At 39.5% G+C, this 21,544-nt stretch overlaps 1 protein-coding gene across 3 annotated transcripts in view; it reads left to right on the top strand.

The window, feature by feature from the left end:
• The window catches only part of GABRB2 (gamma-aminobutyric acid (GABA) A receptor, beta 2), a 203,984-nt gene that overhangs the window by 81,227 nt on the left and 101,213 nt on the right, over window positions 1-21,544 (top strand). The window lies entirely within an intron of this gene.

Genomic DNA, 21,544 nt, shown 5'->3' with positions numbered 1-21,544 from the left:
GCTGCCATCTTGGCTGACAGTTAATTTGCATATACTCACTGATTAGCCAATGAAAAGGGTAGCGGTCGTACGCCAATTACCATGTTTCTCTTTTATTAGTGTAGATAGGATATGGCTTATGGTTTTGAGATAAGGCACGATATGTGGTTGTTGCAATAAAATGCAGGACTACTATTTAAAAGTTACTTAATATTTTAGCAACAAAGCTATTCGTGGCACAATTTATAATCTTACAGTTGTACTGTTGTAATTTGTAGTCTCATTGGTTCAATAAATGGCCCAGGAGATGTACTGATGTGGATTTTACTAGGACATTTCTTGTGGACAAAATGACTTCCTTACTCTTTCAGTAGTCGCTGGCCTATCTAAAAATAGCTCTTTGTCATTTGGTGTGAGGGGGGAGCCCTTGACTTCCTATGTCTGTATACCTCCCATATGTAACATTAGATCAGAAACATGTCACTTCTGATTAAAGGTTCACATTCTTGAAGAAAGATTCAGCAGGAAGCAGAAGGCAATTCAGCCACCTCCTGCTATGCATGTTCTGTCATTGGGAAAATGGCAAAGGATAACGTTAGCCTGTAATGAATTTAGACAAGCAGGATTATTAATTTTATCTTCCTCTGCTACTCCTGAAGCTTTACCACAGGATGTTAGGCAAGTGAATACCTGAGCAGCCATTCCCCATGGAAATGTAGCCTATCAAACATTAACATATCACTTTTTGACTCAGATTTCCTCTTTGGTTTAATTTATTTTCACTGAGATTTTCAGTGAATGTATTTTTTCAAGCAGAAAACAGGTATTTTTTTTAGACATGCGACCCTATTCTCCAGATTTTCTCCGTTCTTCTAAGCAGGAAAAATCACCTTCACGTATCTCCACCTCTGGGAGAGAAGATGCATATAATATAGTTTTATAAAATACATCCTCTTTAAAGAGCTGTCAGCAATTTTTCAAAGAACATTTTTTTGCCCATCATTTTCCCGATAAGATAAAATGACTTAGATTTTTAAAAATGCATTTAGAAGTAACTTTTGACACCTTCAAGTTCATCTCTTTTTTTAAAAAAAAATGATTTTAGAGAGGAAGAGAGAGAATAACATTGATATCAGAGAGAAACATTCATCGGTTGCCTCCTACACACATCCAACGAAGGACAGAGCTCACAACCTGTGTACTATGTGCCTTGACCAGGAATCAAAGCTTCATAGGACAATGCTCCAGCCAAATGAGCCACACCGGCCAGGGCTCATCTCCTCCTTTTTATAGAAGAGAATGCGGGGGGAGGGGTGTCAGAGAGGGGAAAGATTGTGCCTAACATCACAATTAATGACAAAGGACAGAGTAAAATCTCAAACTCGCAGACCTCAGAAATGGAAGTGGCCTGTATTTAGGAGCCCTGGGAAATAATCCAGGACTCTCTCCGTTGCCAAATTCTGCATGATTTTTAGATGAAAACATTTAAAGAGGAAAAGAAAGTATGCCCATCTTCTATTTTCTTCAATATTGCTGACTCATTTCCTTTCAGTAGTCAGTAGGCCTAACAGCTAGGTGGGTCTCTAGTTGTCCTCATGTCCATAGATTTGTTTCACATGACAGCTTATGTGGCAGCTCTGATATCCAAGGTGTGAAAGGACCGATGCAGAAAAAGTGAATGGTCAGAGACTCCAGGGAAGAAACCAGCTGCATTCCCAATAAAGATACGGATCTTACGTTGTAGGCCCAAAGAATGAGTACAGTGCTGTCCACACTAAATTGGGCCTTGTCTGCCGTTAGCCATGCCTCTAACTTTCACACAACTGGAGAAGTTCATTCGTCCACCAGACTATTGGGGAAGATCCCAGAATGCACTGAAGAAATCTCTTTATTTTCTAGAACAAGAAAATAGATTTCTTTTCCCGGGGTATATTTCAGCCTTATTTCCCATGGGGAGAGAAGAAAAGGAGGAGATAAAAAATTCGCTGACCTATGGAAATCACCTCCCCAAATTTTTTGTTAGCTTTTGGTAAAAGTTTTAATTACCTGATTTGCTAAATGGGTGATAAGGGGGGCTTTCTAGCCCACCCTTACCTCTTTATTCTGGAGGTAACAAGTAAAGCGTCTTCCTTTGGAAACCAGACCATTATAATAGGCTAATGACTCAAATCACATTCGCCATATGATGAAATGCTCAAGCTATTGTGCTTATCAGAGGCAGCCCATTCTCTGCACTCTTATGGGCAGAATAAAAGGCAATAAAATGCTCAATGGCTGTAAGTCCTTGGAGGAAAATACTAATTCTGTGTTGGATTGTTCCCATTAGCCATAAAAGAGACAGTAATTAGGACTTTATATTTTAGCCACTGTAACAAGCCGACAACTACGGGAAACTACTAAAAATACCAGAATAAAAGCTAAAGCTTCTTTAGCCATCAGAATACTAGGAGGCATCAGTGCATTTAGATCGTTGCATAGTGAGGCCACAGAACAGAAAACCAGTGGAGGAGCAGTAGAGCAGTGTTAAGAGCATGGGTGTGGCATCTGACTGACTTGGTTCAGGGCTTTCCTCCATAACCTTCTGAGCATCAGCTCCCCTCATCAGTAATATAGGACTTCAAAGTACCTACCTTGTAGGATTCCTTGGGTGGGAGTGGGAGTAGGGACCGGGCAGGGGGAGGTAAATGAAGGAATACTTGCAAAGCATTTAATAAAGTGCTTGGCACGTAGCATGTTGTTTGTAAAGATTAATTGCTATCATTAAGATTGCTATGTGTGTCTAACTTTGACCTCTTCTGTTTCCCATCATGATTAGCATGGATAATATTGGGCGGTGGTAAATCCTTATTGTGTATCAACACCTTACTAGGTTGACACAGAGACAGTTGTGATATTCAAAACGTGACAGTCAAAGCTTAGAAGTTAATGGGGGAAGAATATAGGTAATAGAGAGATGAGAAGTTGGATAGGATAGTAGACAAGAGCCAAGTTCTGTAATTTGTCCTGATAAGCTTTGTGCATTTTGAAAAAGTTAACCTAACAACTCTAGATTGAAAATACTAATATAATTTAACTTATAAGAATGTGGTCAGAATTGAATAATGTGACCCATGTAAAGTAGCTGGCACACAGTAGGTACGCAGTAAATAATAACGTTTGTTGTGGTTATGGTCATTACTGTAGTTACTAAGATAATTATAATAGAATCAATTGGGTACACGCTGTGCACCATGTACTGTGCATCCATTGCATCTTCCTTTTTCAAAAAGAAAAAGGAAACTGAAGCTTAAACAAATTCACTAATTTATTCAAAGCAGCATATCCACACGTGTCAAAGCTGGGAATCGAATAATCCAAATCTATTTGACTCCAAAGCCCATGTCCTTTGTGTTTAATGTAGAGAAATGACCGAGTGCATGGACTGGGAGGTGGCAGAGCAGACATAGACATACTTAGACTTTTTATGAGACTAATGGCTTCATGCAGTTATTCATTTTGACGACCTAATATTGGGAATGTCTGTGTAGTGTTCCAAAAGGAAGCCTGAGAACATACTAGTAGCTCTCATTTACTTTTAATGACACAGGGCCATTGTGGTAAAGTGAATTGCTGAACCTTTCTTTCATTTATGCATTGACCTATCCAGTCAAGTTCTGATTGAGCAGGTCTTCTTGCTCTACATAGGGGGGAAGGGGTGCAGGCGTGACTAAGCCAGACATTGTCCCTACCTCCAGAAGCTCATACTCAATGAAAGAAACATATAAACCACCAGCCAAAAGGACATTTAATAGCAAATATGAGGCCCAAAAATGATGATGAATTCTATGAAGGAAATTAAACAAAATGAATGATCTGACAAGGAGCGCCTAGGAGAGGAACGTGGAGTCCTACTTCAGCAGGTGACATCTGACCCGAGACGTTATTTCTGAAGATGGACAGCAGCAATCTGGGAAGCGAGTGTCTGGTTAGAAAGGACAGAAGGGCAGTGGTCCTAAGAGCAGCACAAACTCATATGAACCAGGAAGGAAGATAAGTATCACTTGCTTCACCCAGAGCTCTGTCTCTTCTCTCACATTATTGCATTTTATGTTCTTTATAACTGACTACATTATTCACTGCTTTACTGCTCTTACTGGCCTCTCTCCACTAGAATATAAGCTCCCTGAGAGCGGAGACCTCTTGAGCAGAACCTGTCCCAGCGAATCAATGAAAAAATAATAGAAAAGGTATTTGTTAAATGAATATATCGATAAATGAAGGTGTAATTGTGATTTATTCAGAGCACTTCTTATTTCATCAATCCAACTACCTGTCTCTGTTTATCAGTCAAATGGGACCAGTGGTCCTAGGATTTATCTCAGATTGATACAACAGTCTGTGTCCATGCAGGCATCTCATGCAAAATCACGCCTAACATGTTTAAACCATGGATTTGCATACTGAAGTAAATTAGAGGAGTAGAAAGAGAAGCATAGAATGATATTGATATCATTTAGAATTCAGTTATCAAAGGTTACTATGTTTGGATGAGATGGGAAAAATGGATTGTCCTACCTACTAGCACATTTCTCTCTACATGGGAAGAGCTGTACTAACTGTGAGACCCTGCCTGAGCTGATATCAATTTCAGCAGGTGATAGGGAGGCGTTTTGAAAACAAAGACGAGCTGTTGTCAGGAATCCAGCTTTGCAAATTGCACCTTACATACAAATATGAGTTGACTGTGTAGAAATTTCCACTGGTGTGGTGTTTTCTTGTGCTGCCTTTTCATTGTAGTCAGTGTGGTATTTTAAAACTCAGAGACGTGAGGGTGCAGAGAACCAAATCCAGGTGGAATGCAGGTGACCCACTTTAGCCTTCTGCCCCAGAATGAGTCAAGGAGAAAACACTTCCGAATAAGAGCGAGTGCTTTTCAGACACACGCAGAAAATGTACTACCAGGGAGTTTGGCAGCGGGGGGGGGGGGGGGGGGTGTCTTTTTTATTCATGATAATCCAACATTTTATGACTAAAAATGTGTATGGCTTCTCATGTCCATGAATTGCAGGTCAGAGGTATCATATTCTTTGCTTAGCATTAAGCGTGTCTCTTATGTTGTTCTTTCCTGTCTGTTCTTGAGTGTGTGTGTGTGTGTTCACATGCATGCACATGTGTGTGTTTTCTGTGTTATGTAATAGGAAACAAGGCAGGCAGTGCAAGAACAGAGGTTGACTACTGTGTGGGGAAAAGAAACACTTACTTTGCTCAGACAGTATTTTCCCAAATCATGAGTATTTAGCCCATTTGGCTGGAATCGTGGGTTGATTTTTTCACTTGGGAAGTTAGATTTAAGCAACAAAATAGTCAGTCTTATATCCATGTAAAAGAGGCTGATAGTGTGATGATGAGAAACACTGCCCCCACCCACCTGGCTCTTTCTTAGCTAATTTAGTATGTGACTGAATTGTATATTTTGCTGCTACACAAATGTTATTAAGTTACTCAGTCTCTCTGTACTTAGTCATCCTCTGATGAGGGGTTGGGCCAACCATAGGTCTGTTTTTTATTTGATCATGGGTGGAGTTACTTATGAGGAGGATAAATGTATGTCCCCTGCATGGGTGGCCAGGGACTGGGCAGGGATATGCATTGAAAGGACAGAGGGGGAAATGAACACCATAATGAAAATGAACTTCTAAATTCTGTGCATAAGAAAAACAGTGTTTTGCTGTGAGAGGAGACGTTCTAAATAATATAGATTCTCAGTCATTTCAGTTTGAGAAAACTTCAGATTCTGAAATCACCTAAATGGCTGAATTTAGTCTGTTACCAGATAGGTTTTAATTTTCGAGTTTATTTTGTTGCAAAGCTCTCAGGCCTCTTAGACCCAGAGGCCATATTTCTGGGTTACTTTTGCTTTGTGATTTTGCTCTTTTCAATGGATGCTCAGGCTTTTGTTTTTTTCCATCATAAGTGGGGTGCTTGGCTCAATTTTCTCTCTTGCAGTATTTTAAAATTGTGTAAAATCAAGTTACTGTCATTCAGTAACAACCTTCTTTAATTTCAATAAGTTACTGAGCCCTTTAAGTTTTCAGTTTCCATAGGATGGGTAGAAAAGACTGTAAAATATACAGGGAGCCAAGTTTACAAGAGGCCATCGCCTTAGTTGCTGCCTGCTGTGACCAGTAGCAGGTGGGGGAAGGGCAGGGGAGGGTTTAATTCTGTGTGCCAGGTGCCTTCAGCTGGGCAGGCAGGGTTTAGTTCAGGAGAACGTCAGAGTCTACAGCCCTCTCTTCTAACCAGACACTGCACATGAATGTTTTCCTTACATGAGCCATGCCCTTCTGTGCTTCAAAATATGGCTTCCCATCCTGCGTTTATCTTCCTCGATGCTCTATGGTGAAGAGAACCAACTGAATCGAGAGGGGGTTGGGGCACCAGACTTCTTGACTTCTCTGGAGAACACCATCTGCATGAGCAGATGGGAAACAAGTCACAGGGCTGGAGGGGGACTCCAAGATCAAAAAGGGGGCATCTGTAATACTTTCAACAATAAAGATAAATTTTTTTAAAAAATCTTAAAAAAAATAAGAAGAGAGGAATGATAAAGAGATGTGATGGCAGGGTCGAACAATGAGTGCCAGTGGCTGGGAATTCTCTGTCCTCTGACCCAGACAATGGTCACTGAGTGGCTCCCACCCATGGATTCCCAGGGTCCCCAGCACAGTCATGCCTGCCTGTGGGGCAGGCAGATTGCTCAGCACTGGGAATGGGCACACACTCCTTTGTCTGTCTGCTGATGGGAGAGCTCCAGTACTGCTGGTTAAAATTCCCCCGCAGCGGACAGCACGGTTTCCTTCCCATTAAGCTTTCCATGTGGCCACCGGCCAGCTGAATGGCTGCCTCCGTGTTCTGGTTGTAGAAGATTCTACACAGGTTAGATGTATCACTGTAAGTACTTTTTCAGATTGATACAAAGCACTAGTACTTTTGCTCATGATATTTTATTGCCATGTTCCTTTACTTTTTTCATTAGTGCATTTGCTCTTTCAAGCATTTAAATCCACATTTATTGAGTAGTTATTTTTGTGCCAGGCCTACTGTACTAAATGCTTTTGTGCTTTAACACCAAGAAGTAGGTATTTTTATACGACAGGAAAGTGAACCTCAGAAAGGTTACTTAATATACCTACAGTCACACAGCTGGCAATGGCAGAGTTGCATATTGGATTGAAGTCTATGTGACTCCTCAAAAACATGACTTATTATAACTGGCAAAAATGAGTCTTCATGTTTTAAGGTAGACTAGGGGTGAGTGATTTGCTTTCTGAACTGTGGATGCTCTAGTATAAGAAAAAATCATGAATTCCGACGTCATCCAATTTCAGTGGACCGCTCTTGCTGCCTTTGTAAATTGGCTATAATGTCTTAGCTGCCTTCAGGGAGCATGTGAAGCACGATGAAGAAGTGAAAAAAAAAGTTTTTCAAGTAATAAGCTTGGTGTGTGTGTGTGTGTGTGTGTGTGTGTGTGTGTGTGTGTGTGTGCAGGGGACAATAACATGTAAACTGAGACCTGAGTGAAGATGTAGGGTTAACCTGGTGAAACAGAGTGTGCGGAAGAACAGAGAGAAGGGAATTCCAGGTCAAGGGAACAGCATGTGTGAACAGTGAAAGTGGAGGGGGAAAGTAGGTAAAAGAATCTCAGGGTGGCTGCAGTACGGACTGTGCTTGGGAAGTGAGTATGTTAGAGAGGACAGAAGGGTGCTTTTGGGTAAGATCTGGAAGTTTGGACTTCAGGGCAAGGGAAGCCACTTCAGGTGAGTGTATGGTCAAATGTGCATTGCATTTACTTATCCATTTTATGACTTAGAGTACAATTTTAAATTTTTGAGTTCTTAGACTAATAGCATTTATCATTATACTGAAAATCTTCTGATATGTTGATTACCAAGAATTGGTTGATAAAATAATATATAAGCATTTTTATGGTAAAGGTAATATTAAATTTTTCTCATTTCCAAAGGAAATCCGGGTGTACTTCCTGCCTAAATTCATAATACATTTCCCTAATATTTGGTAAATTTTTGCATTGGGAATCTTTATTTTAAAATACCATGTTACACTTTAAGAGACAGGAAAAGATGGTTGAGACACTTCAGTAATAAATCATAATAAATAAATATGAAGCATTTAGAGACTTGGCATAAGTTCTTCAGAAATCAATAACCATTTCTGGGAAATGTAACCCTTTTTCCATGAATACTGACAAATAGATGAATAACACTTTTACTTAATCATGTAGGAAAATAAATACAGTATGGGGCAAAAGTAGGTTTACAGTTGTGAGTACACGGAAGTTTATTCTTGTATTCTTATATATCAATTATTGTATTATTTTCCACATGAACAACTGTAAACCTTCTCTGGCCCCACCTTGTAAATTATTAACTTAAAATTTTTTTTCAATATTTAAATATTGACAGAGGAACATCCTGCAAAGTTCTTCTGATTGGAAATAATCTGTTAATATACCAAGAAAATATTTTTAAGAACTATTTTAATAAAGCCAAGAAAGGTTTAGTGGTTGACAATCAGAAATTAGTGGGGAATGGCCAATTAGCAGAAATAATAATAAGCATAATTCGTATGATTTTCTTATGGCCAAAGGTGGTATCCGTCAAAGAATTGCTGGAAACTACGTATAAATTAGTAAAAGTGATTTTCCTTCAACACCTTGGGTGTTACACCTCCCTTTTGTTAATATATACTGACATGGATGGAGAAACATTGGCTAGATTTTCCCTGAAGACCTTCTCAACACGTAGGAGGAGGAGGAGGTGGGGAAACACTCTACCTCTTCACCCGCTTCTGTGACTCAGGGATCATACCCCCACATTGATTAAGCTACACACTTAGAAATTGAGCACTTTTCTGGACTTATGTTTCAATAAAAAGTTTTAGAAGCAAAGTATTTCCATAAAGAGTTAAAAAGTATGCGCCCTTCTGTAGATTTGGTGACATATCCAATGGGCCTCTAGAGAGCGTGCCTCTGACTTATGCGTGTGAATGGGAGAGGGCCTGTGCACTCTCTGTGACATCTCTGAAAGGCCACGTTCTCCCGTAGCTGAGTGTTCCTTGCATCTCATACATGTGTCCATCTGACCTGAAAAGAGGTATTTCACTCCAAAAATGGAACGAGCTCATCAGTGTAAATTGTGTTTGTCTAATTCCAACATACTCTTACATTCATATAAAGAAGAGCAAGGAACAGACCAATATCCATGAAAGGTTGTTATCATTTCGTTCTTCTACAACTCATATCTCTCAGCCAGTGCCACAGACTCACACTATCCCTGTGGCTGTGGCTGGGGCTGGGGCTGGGGCTGGATGCAAGTCATGGAACTATTTATTGTGTGTGACCAACCCAGCACTTCAAAAAATTAGGACATTTGATTTCACTCATATGTGGGATATAAAACTGGAACTCATAGACACAGACAACAACAGTATGGTAGTTACCAAAGGGAAGAGTTTCAGAGGGGTAGTGGAGGGCAAAGAGGGCACAATATATGGTGACAGAAGATGATTTGACTTCGGGTGGTGGGCACACAGTGCAATATACAGATCATGTATCATAGAGGTGTACACTGGAAACCTGTATGATCCTGTTAACCAGTGTCACCCCAATGAATTTCAGAAAAAAAATAAAAATAAAAAATTAGGACATTTCATTGTAAAATGTACACTTTCTAATTAACTTTTTTTAAAAAATCCAAAGATCAGAAGCACAAGCTTTTATTTTCCACCTGGCTAAGCTAGAAATTGATACCTTATTCAGAAAGGGTATGCTTCCCCTAATTCACCACAATCTCCACCATTTTCTGCTCTCCTATGTTGAGGCTACTCCATATACTATAGAAGCCATAACCTTGATGCTCTAGGCATCTGAGTTTGGAGCTCTCAAACAGACTTAAGTATCTGATATCAGCACTTATTATGTCATATCACCCTCTGCAATTTTCAGTGGATTAAAGTATAAGTTGGTTTGCTTGGAACTTAAGGTCAATTGCTGCTTGTTTTCATTCAGCTTTTCACCAGGTATAAATCTTAACAAACTTGCTTCCCACTCACAGTGCTCTGTCCATTTTACCTGTGAGCCCTGGCAGTGGTCACATGCTCTGGCTCTGGGCACATGCTCCATGCTGGCTGGAAAACCCTCCCAGCTACACTCCATTTGGCAAAATCTTGCCCATCCTCCGTCACCTGCTGAGAGCTCTTTTTCTGTGCAGTGACTGCTCAGCTTCCAATCCTATTCCTGTTTGGAGTTTTTATTACACAAATTATTTATATCTAACACATATGCCTAATAATAAACATAAATCAGCATAATTTTTTATATTCAGAGCTAAAGTTTGTCGGAATGCCTATTCCATGCTAAACAATATTTATGTATTGTTTCAGTCCTTACATTCATACTAAGAGGTAAATGCCCTTACTATTGTCATGCTGTTATTATTGAGGCTCAAAGAGGTTAAAAAATGTATCGGAGGTTATAATACTAATTGCTTCTCAGATCAGTTTATCTGGTATCTAAGCTTTGATGTTAAGGTTCTCAAGCACCACAAACACATATTAATAATTTTATGAAATATATTCTCCGGGGCTTAGCAAGCGCTCTGCAGGATATAGGCACTCCGTGGATTGATTAATATTGGTCAATTCCTTTATTGTCATTCAGGTATAATTACAAAGTCATTGACCAAGTTGTGATAAACTTGCAAATTTTAAGTTTATACATTTATATACTATCCAACTCAAAAATCTTATTTTCTCTTTAACATACTAAGAGTAGGCTAATGAGAATTAGCAGACATTAGCTTATTGCATTGTCTTTTTCTCACGGATAGTGTACATTTGGTAATTATGAATCTATTGCTTTTCCTGTCAGGAAAAGACAGTCTAATATGCTTTCACGTGGGGGTAAGGAATTGAGGAGGACAGAAGGCTATTGAGGAAGCAAATACAGAATCAGATGTGTCCCAGCGATACAACATATCTCAATCACTTAAAAATAGCGGCTCTAGAAAGAATTACTCATTAGTGACATTATAATGTTACACCACCACAAATGCCTTAACTAATGCGAACTGCGAGCGTGAACATAATAACCAACAGGTAATGCTGCATCCCAGTGCTCTGAGGACAGTCTTTATTAATGGTTTTGTTAATAATTACCTGACAGAAATATAGCTTTACCGAGAGCTTGTTGTCATTAAGCATGCCTTGAAATGCTTTAATGTTTATAGGTTGTGTTACAACTCTTTAGCTATTTAATTACATTTAGCAACTCCTCAAGTTATTGTGTGTTTGATTGAGCTAAAATCCATTGCCAGTCAAATTAGCAAAGGTGGGCTGAGGCTGCGTAGGGTTTAGGCATTGGGTTCAGTTCCTGAGAATTAAAGAGAGAGGCTGCTTCAGTGAACCGGAAAGTGCAGGCTGCCACCGACACCAGCCTGTGCTGCGGTTCGCCCCTGCCTTCCTCCTCCCTGACAGATGAGCCAGTTCTTTACACATCCTCTCCAGAAAGGGAAATCTACCATCCACCCTGGGGAGCCATTTCATTATTTTATAGCCTTCACTATCAGCCAAGTCATCTTTCTATTTAGCGTAAATCCTCCTTGTCCTTCATGTGAGAATTGATGACCAGAGCTCTCTGTTTGGTCCATAGCAGAAAATGTGAACAGCGATCATCACACCCCTGAGCCCTCCATCTATACACAGAGCTGTTATTAAATCTATCCGTTTGCTCTCTCTCCTCAGCTGGGGCAGCAGCGCTCATCCAGCCATTTGTAAGCATTTAATTGGGTTTTATTCTCAATAACATTTTACTGAATTATGAAGCTATTTTGCCATGTTTTGTTTTCTAGAGAGACAAACAGAAAGAAAGAGTGGGGGTAGAGGGAGAGAGAGAGAGAGAGAGAGAGAGAGAGAGAGAGAGAGACCAGGATGGCAAGCTGGAGAAAATATTCACAGTGCAATCATTCTTTAAATTTGTTGTCCATCCTCTCATTCTCCCAAGCCCTACAGCCACCTCCCAGCCCTGCTCCCACCTCCCAGCTTGGATAAAATACAATTTTTAATATAAAAACTGTTACATATCTTTTCCCTTCTGTTATTTTCTGTTATCAGTTCTCACTCTTCCTCCTGGTTCAGGTATGCATGTTTTCATACTTGTGTTTTGTGATGTGCTGTTGAGGGACTGAGTGAAAAAGGTGAAGGGATTAAGCAAAAAAAATGTCCATTGTTTTCAACATGTATTTATGATCTTTTTGTGAGCCTTTTCTTTGTAAGCTTTGTTTAAAGTGAGCCCCAGGTTTTTTTATTATTATGATTCATTTTATTCTGCTTTAATTCTTTATTTAGTCAACCACGCTTTTTTCTCAGTGTATTAACATTTGGGTACTCAGTGATTTTTTTCCTCTGTTTTCAAACAACCCTGCATTACAGATGTGCTCTTGGGGGAACTTTTCAAATATAATTTTCTAACCTAGCTTGTAATTTTTTGATTGAATCAGACTTCAGTTTTAAAGAGCTCTCTGAATTCAGTTTTTAGTTGCTCCGACCCACATGTGGCCACCAACTCATTTCAGAACTCCATCCTAAGTAGCTTAATGCTTCTGAAAAAATGGAAATAGTTTCCAGGAGTCAAAACAAAGTTAGTCTTAATTGCTGTTTGCTGAGATTCTTAAGGTTATGCTTCCATGCAATTCTGAATAAATAATTGTCCAGAGATCAAGAGGACCTTTGCATTATAACAGCTCTTCTTTACCCGTGGGCTCAAGGTCACCCAGCAAGAGGCAGAATGGAGACCAGGGCCTAGGACAGCTGGTCTCCAAGGCCTCTGATCTCAATCAGAGGGAGAGAGAGAGATCAACTTGTTGTCCACTTATTTGTGCATTCATTGGTTGATTCTTGTATGTGCCCTGACCAGGGATCAAACCCACAACCTTGGATGATGCTCTAACCAACTGAGCCACCCAGGCAAGGCTCACATTGACTTCTTCAAGTAAAATTTTAGAAACAAAGATTGGTACACTTAGTGGGTTTTGATTAATGTTGCCAAATTACTGTCTAGAAAGTTTGTACCAATTTAAAATTCTACCAGCAGCATGTGTGAGAGGATCTATTTCTCTGCAGAATCTCTAGTACTAAAATAGTCTAATTTCTTTAAATTTTTGCTGATTAGATAAGCAGTAACCATCGTGGCTTATTATCTATTTCTAATGAAAAATTATAGTTTCTAATTATGGTAAGCATTTTCCCACATATTTGGTGCCTATTTTATGTAAAAAATTAACTCGTAAATACTAAAAATGCCATTGATGACCTTAAATAGAAAGCCAGGTAGTTCTCCACCAAAACGGGTATATTTGGGAACATCAAAGAATTGCAACTTGGAGCCTGCAGGCTAGTGGTGATTCCCTCCCAAGTCCAAGGAACAACAGAGAGAAAGGTGGTTTTATAGTGGAAAGGGCAAGTTCAGAGGGGCTGTTGTAAACAAAAAGTCCATTGGAGGAAACTTGGAGTTTACAGTGTAATGGTTTTTCATTAGCTGAGTTATAAAAATCTTTCATTGGCTGTGTGGTTGCTGGGCAAGGAGAAAATCCTCCCTCTTCCTGCTGGAATAATACAGTTGAAAAACAGCTTGCTGTTGGAATTGGAAATCACATCTCTTCCTGTTTGGAGTAATGGATGATGAGTTTAGGGTGTGAGAGCGCCTCCTACGGGCTCTCTCAGCCCCAATTTATAAATTGGTTTCTGCTTATTGATCTTCATACTATTGAGATGTAAATTTTTTTGCCATTAGACTTCGGAGTAGCAGAAAGGACCGAGACAGCATTGTTTGTGGATTTTGTTGTCGTGAGAAGTACAAGTTGAGTTGCCAGCATGTGACATGAGGCAGCTCTGTGTAATTTATTTTTCGTGTTTAAAAAATAACAGCAGCAGTAACAACAGTAAAACCTATTTTCCTTCCCTGGTGAGGTTATCACACCTGCAACTATGGACACGGGGAAAGTATGTGTGAGGTCATGTTAGAGGCTAGGTCAGTGTTTCCCACTGTACTTTTAGCAAATGTTCTATCTCAAGAGAGAAAAAAAAAGTTGATTGGGCATATATTTTCCTGAGACATCTGATGCCAGCTGCTCAGGGACAGTGTGTGTGTGTGTGTGTGTGTGTGTGTGTGTGTGTGTGTGTGAGGGAGGTGGTTTAAAGGCCATCACACTCCCCTGTAGGTCATTCTGAAAGCCATACTCCCACTAGACATGTTATGTCATAGGGCTGACATCCTGCGTTGACTTCTCCCTTTGTCCATTTCGACTTCTCCCTTTTTTCACAACTGATGATCCCTAATGAGCATCCTTTAGGGCCTACTTCTGGAAAATCTAATTTATAATAGACCCAGAGTCTACTAGGGATTCAAAAAATAGCAAATGAACAAATGTATGCACAGGCTGACTTCAGACAGTGACAAGTATGATGAAGGAAATACAACTGATGAGACAGTGGCCAGCAGTGGAGGAGCTTCAGAGAGGGAAAAGGCTTCTTACATGGACAGTGGTGTCCTGAGACTAAACTCAGAGGAAGGAGGCAGCTTATTGAAGGTGGAGGAGACCTTCAGCCCTCATCCCTAAAATCCAAGGAATGAAATGCTTCTAATTTCTTTGACAGCCTAACCAGGAAAATCTTGGATTTTAAATACATTTCTATAATATATTCTACCAGTCAGGGGCCCAACAGGAAACAGATGGCATATTGAAAAGGGGATAATTTGAGAAGAATATAATAAAAAGGCAATTTACAAAGAGACAGAACATCACTCCCCTTTTCCCTCCTAGAGATAGGATTAGAAAGTTGCCATTGGCTTCTTAGTATCCCAGACTTAAAGGGGCAGAGGAGCGAATGGTCAGAGGAACCTGGACACAAGTCCTACAGAAAGGGAGCCTGGGAAAAAGATCCCTCGTTTCATTCTCCTTCCTCCCCCAAACCCCTGACCTGCTCCCCATTGGCCAAAGCCAGTGAACTAGAGAAGCAATTTTTGAAGACCCTGCAGTCTAGTCTCTAGAGCTATAGACATTGATGGTTAAGGATGGAGGATGGAGTTGGAGAGGTGAAAGGAGACATCCAGTATGTAGTTTATATTTTTAAATAATACTGGATGAGATTTAGAAGAAATGACACCAGACCCATCTGAAGTTGTAACCTCCGTCTGTCACTGACTAGCTATAAATCAACATCTCTAAGCCACTTTTTTTACTTGTTAAAAAAAATTACATGGCTAGAATAAAACTGATGCATTTATTCTGAAATGGTGTGACTCTGATATTCACAAATCAAATAAAGCATTTTAAATATATTTTAATGAATGCAACAAAAAATATCCGGCACAATATTGTTTTCAACTGTGAACACAAAAAATCATTGTTGAAATAACCAGAGTCCCAGCTCTGTGTCTTTCTAGTTGGTAAGTGACTTTGGTTCAATAAAATCTCTTACAATGACCTGAAGTCAGATTTCTGTTGTTAGGCTATGAGTCAAAAAATAGAATGATGACTTTTTCTCAGGGACTCCGACTTCCTTCAAGACATACTTAGAGAGAAGAGAGGATATTGTCATTGCTGAGATAAGGGCAGGATTTGTGGATGATACCATAGGGAATGTAACTTGGGAAATTTTGGTGAATAAGGGGCTGCCTGACTGGAGGAGAATAATAAAGGATTAGATTGATATGGCCATGTCTATTAATATTTCTGATTGAATATTATTTATATGCTCATAAAGTGAATATTTTGTTAGTTACTGCTGTTTGGATTCCACAGCATGTTATTTAAGAAAATGTCTTTCAGAATCCTACTTGAATCTATAGCAGAAGTCTGTCTAGCCCTTTAATGGTCACGGTATCTTCCCAGAGGATAAGATTCCAGAAAAGCAGAGTCATAGAAGGCCAAACAGCTGCAGAAGAGTACAAATAGCTCTAATCTGAAACCCACGATTTATCAAAGGGGACCGTGATTGCTAGCAATCTTACTTTTTTGGTGATTACAAGGTTGAGCCTAGTAGTGCATGTGACTCCATAGGAGGACTTGTTGAGAGCTTTTACAAATAATTATGCGTGAGTGTCGGAGAATTAATTTAAGCAGAAGGCCTCTGTGGAGGTCAATCAAGAGCATAGGCTGGAAGGAGAATGCTGAGGGAGACCTTCAGTCAGAGGAGAATATGAAGTGGGACTCCTTGGGGAGAGGCCTGTGTTTGCTTGTCTGGGGTGGGCTCATCTACATAATTGACTACAACAGGATGAACAGCTGTGAAGTACAGTATTTGAATGTGTGGATAAAACAAAATTACAAAATATGCAGGGTCATAGAACGTGTAATGTGTTTTCATAGGATTATAGAATTTTCAAGCTCATTTGGGATATAGGAAATGGGCCGTTGAGAAGCTAAATGACTTTATCAAGGTCAACTAGCTAGTTATTTATAGCTTACTTGTTAAGTATGTGGACTCCAGTCAGACATCCTAGATTCAAATCCCAATTCTAGCGCTCCCTCTGTGACCCTTGAGAAAACCACTCTACCTTTCGGTGCCTCAATCTTCTCATCTACAAAATGGAAATAGTAACAGGACCTAAAGTGGGAATAATAATAGGACATTCCTCATCCTATCTAATAAAGAGGGAATATGCTAATTGACCCTCATGCCATCGCAAAGATGGTGGCACCCACTGCCAATAAGAAGGGAATATGCTAATTGACTGTCACGCCCTCAAAGATGGTGGTGCCCACAGCCACAAGATGGCGACACCCAGTCCCCACAGTCCCCCAGCCGCCCAGGGCCAGCCCGAGGAGCGGGTAACCAGGGCCGGCAGAGGCTTGTGCTGCTGGTAGTAGCGGCAGCAGAGGGATGATGGGGCATCACCTTCCCCTGATCACCAGGTCACCTCCCACCCCTGAGGGCTCCTGGACTGTGAGAGGGGGCAGGATGGGCTGAGGGACCCCCCCCCTCCAGTGCATGAATTTTCAAGCACTGGGCCTCTAGTATTAAATAAGATGATACATTTCAGTAACCCTAGATGGTGTCTAGAACTTAGTAAGTGATTAATTAACATGAGGTATGTTATTATTGTTAAGAATGAGTTACCTAACTCCTACAGCAATATTCTTACCTACTCTAGAGCAAGCAAGAGCATATTACAAGAGGGATATAGGTGAGAAATTAGTTTCCTAGCTAAAAATAATTGTGAGACACTGAATAGTGTTAGTCTTCTTGAGTTGTAAAAGCAAAAAAAAAATTTAAGTGCCTTTAGGAGAAGTGACTCAGATGTGCTCCTTAAAAGTTTTCAAAATTTCAGGTTGTACTCTAATGCTAAAATTCAGTATTTGTATCTTTTCCCCTCTAGCTTACATTTTTAATTAGTTTGTTTTGCAGCTAGCAAAAAATATATATCAATATATATTTTTGATAAATGACTTTTTTAACATACTATTTTTTCTCTAGTAATGATGCCTACTAATGCTACAGGATTCCTTTATTCTTTGTAATTAGAATAAGTTGTGATTTTATTTTTAAAATGTTTCTATTGATTCTTTAGAGAGAGGAAGGGAGAGGGAGTGAAAGATACATCTGTGTGAGAGAGAAACTTCAATCGGCTACCTCCTATACGTCCCCCTGTGGGGTGCATGGGATGATACTCAACCAACTGAGCCACACTGTCCAGGGCTAGAATAAGTTGAGCTTTTAAGTAAAAGCACTTTTTGAACAAAGTAAAAGCATACTGAGAATTAGAGCAATATGTTTTGAATATAGTTGGAGATGAAGCACCTGATGTTCTTATAAAACATAGGAAGTTGTTGAAAAAAACAATTTTTTTTGTGGAATGTGGAGGGTTATCTAGATAAAGAATTCAAGCAAAGTTGAAGTTCAAAGTTACTTTCTTATAATCTCTGGTTGAAATTCTAGCAAGTTTCTCACATGTGAAGACCCATGTTTAACCTGATCACCTCCTGAAGAGCCTGCTGAAAGACCTGAAACATGTCTGTTGATTATGATTGTGAGTTTTTTTCCTATTGGCTGAGGGGCAAAGGCATTTATTATTATTAACTCTCTTTGGCCATATTCGAACTTTGGATGACATGGTAGCATCATCAAATCTCACATAATGACACCATTAAATACGGGGCATGGCTTTGCTACAAAATTCTGGCATAGCTGTTGTACATTTTGATTTTATAGATGCCTTTAAGGGACTGTGTGAGGATTTTATAGCACATGTCGTTTTTGGACGGCAGTGCCCAGTGGCTAAGGAATAAAGAGTTTATTCAAAGATCTCTCAGCCCAGTCAGAATATTGGCCTTTCTCAAATTGTGTTTTATCATGCAATAGTATTCAGCCCAGGGAAGACCCATTTCTACTTTTAACTATGGAGGATCTGCCACTGGTAAATGAAGTACTTTCTGGAGGCATCATGAACTCTTTCCTTTGACTGAAGACAGAATCATCGCCATGTGTTTCACAGTGGTCCTCAAACTTAATCAGGATCCTGTAGAGTTAGTAGCCTCCCTTCAAAGACTCTAGTAGTGGTGTTGCATAATTTAAGGCTCATTAGGGGTGTTTATCAGGATTCAGGAAGGCATGTTCATGAAATGCCCATTAAGTATTTTTGTTGTTCTGACTTATTCCCGGAGAAACTCACCCCTGTTATAAATCAGAAAGTCCCAAAGAATAGATTTGTATGCTCCTCACTGGGATTTTCCAAATAAGATTCATCCCAGGTAGCTTCTTATATAAGGATGACTTGACTTTCAAACTTATTTGAGAATGTTTTAAATTTAATTAGGCACTTAATATAGAGAGTTGCTTCAAGGTCCTCTGTTTGAGAATGCTTATAATCATGACTTTTCTTTTCTTTGTGTCACTATTCATTATTATCATTGCTATTCTAATCTTGGATTAGTGACACATGCCAGGCACCTGGCAAAGTACTTAAGATACAAACAAGACAAACACAGTTCTGGTCCTTAGTCTCACAAAACACCTGGAAAAGATGCAGGTTTCTTATACATGTAACAAGCAGATGCATGTCTGTATTGTGTCTTAAAATCTATTAACTAGAGCTCCATATACACATATGGCATATTTTTGTATGTTTATGTGTTCAGAAGCTATTTACATCATATTGTATAGCTCTGGTTTGCCTCTAAGTCTGTGATTTTTCTACATTTTTTTCATGTATCTAGGCACATATGTATACTACCAAAGAACCACTGGTCAAATGAGTTATCACTGTATCTTCTCATTAGCAGGTAGTAATAACAAAAGTTACAGAATATTTTGTGAATTACAGATTCTTTCTACATTTAGCATTTCACAACAAATTATGATGGCAAGTATCTAATTCAGATATTTCAGTTATACATGTAACAAGCAGATTCATGTCTGTATTGTGTCTTAAAATCTATTAACTAGAGCTCCATATACACATATGGCATATTTTTGTATGTTTATGTGTTCAGAAGCTATTTACATCATATTGTATAGCTCTGGTTTGCCTCTAAGTCTGTGATTTTTCTACATTTTTTTTCATGTATATAGGCACATATGTATACTATCAAAGAACCACTGGTCAAATGAGTTATCACTGTATCTACTCATTAGCAGGTAGTAATAACAAAAGTTACAGAATATTTTGTGAATTACAGATTCTTTCTACATTTAGCATTTCACAACAAATTATGATGGCAAGTATCTAATTCAGATATTTCAGGGTAACCAAGTGTTGGAGAATACAAGTCACTTGTCCCAGGTCACTCTTGTATGATCAAGATTCCAAATGGATTACTTTGGCTACAGAGTTTCTGCTTTAATCCAATAGGAGGCACAAATGCCTCATAAGCATCAACTAGTAAACATTTACATATTTTTCAGCTTTATGAAGTATATTACCGCATTAAAGATGCAAAGCACTGGAGTAAATATGGGTGTTGTTGATGTGAGAAAAACACTTTCTTCTACTTTATTTTTCAAGCATGAGTGGAAACTCAGTGCTTCTGTGATATCATTAGTCGATTTCTTTTTCTTGTTCACAACACTCGTTCACAGATGTTAACTGCCATGAATATGTATCAGCAGAAAGTGTGAACCACAACCTATAGTAGTGATTGCAAACTTCACTGATTTACACAGTCGGGCATCTGTTTATGGCTCCCTCCTTTTTGTCACAATAGCCCCCCTTATCTGTGGGGATGTGTTCCAAGACCCCCAGTGGATGCCTGCGACCATAGACAGTACTAAACCCTATAGATTCTGGGTTTTTTTGTGTGTGTTTTTTCCCTGTACATATATACCTTTTCACTTAAAGGAAGCACTTCCGGCTTCTCTCTGGCATGTCTGAATGACTACCATGACTACTTTGGGGCCATTATGAAGTAAAGTAAGGCTACCTGAACACAAGACAAGCACCGTGATACCTTGACAGCCAATCTGCTAACCAAGATGGCAACTAAGTGATTCACAGGTGGTGAGCGTCCACAGTGTGGAGACACTGAACAAAGCGGGACTCACATCCTGGGCAGGGCAGAGCAGAACAGCATGAGACTGCATTCTGCTGAGAACATCACGCAATTTAAAACTTATGGATAGTTTATTTCTGGAACATTGCACTTAATTTTCAGGGCACAGTTGAATGCAGGAAACCAAAACAACAGAAAATGAAGCCATAGATAAGGGGTCACTACTGTATTTTCATCCTACAACTGAGGAGTAGGACTCTCACACCTGACAGGAATTCCACAGACTCAGTCTACTTCTGTCCAAGACCATTTAATGGAAAAGGTCTAGCTATGGACTGTTTCTGTCTGCACCTTATTTCTCTGTTCCCAAAACACGGTAGAGTGCCTCTCAGAGTAGTCTGGCAAAGTTGATCTCATTCAACATCAATTTCTACTCTTTGTTATCTTTAGCAGATGTAATTTTTTAAAAAATTTCTTTTGTTAATCCTCATCCAAGGACATTTTTCATTGATTTTTAGAGTGGGAGAGAGGGACAGAGGGAGGGAAGGAGGGAGGAGGAGAGAGGAAGAAACATTGATGTGAGAGAGACAAATCTATTGGTTGACTCCCACACGCATCCCAACTGGGGGCTGGGGCTCAAACCTGCAACCCAGATATGTGCCCTTGACTGGGAATCAAACCCACAACCCTTCGGTATACAGGCCGATGCTTTGACCACTGATCCACAGCAGCCAGGGCAGCAGATATGAATTTTTAAAGGACCCATTATATGCCATTACTCTTTTATATTCTTTATATAAATTATTATATCAATTCTTACATAAACCCTGTTAGGTAATTATTATTGCTGTTAATAATATCCCCCCTTTTTATAGACAAACAAACTAAGGTTGCTTAGGAGATATTAACCATCTTGATGTGAATCAGTCAGTGAGGCCGAATTAGAATTCAGACCTGTGTCTGTTGAGTTCTAAGACTTGTGGTGTTTTTTTTTTATTCATGACCTTATGCTGCCTCATTGT

The sequence above is a fragment of the Myotis brandtii genome, unplaced genomic scaffold, assembly GCF_000412655.1.
Source record: "Myotis brandtii unplaced genomic scaffold, ASM41265v1 scaffold32, whole genome shotgun sequence".
Taxonomy (NCBI): Eukaryota; Metazoa; Chordata; class Mammalia; order Chiroptera; family Vespertilionidae; genus Myotis; species Myotis brandtii.
Note: the sequence above shows the minus strand (reverse complement) of the source record. Positions and strands in the feature narration are given on the sequence as shown.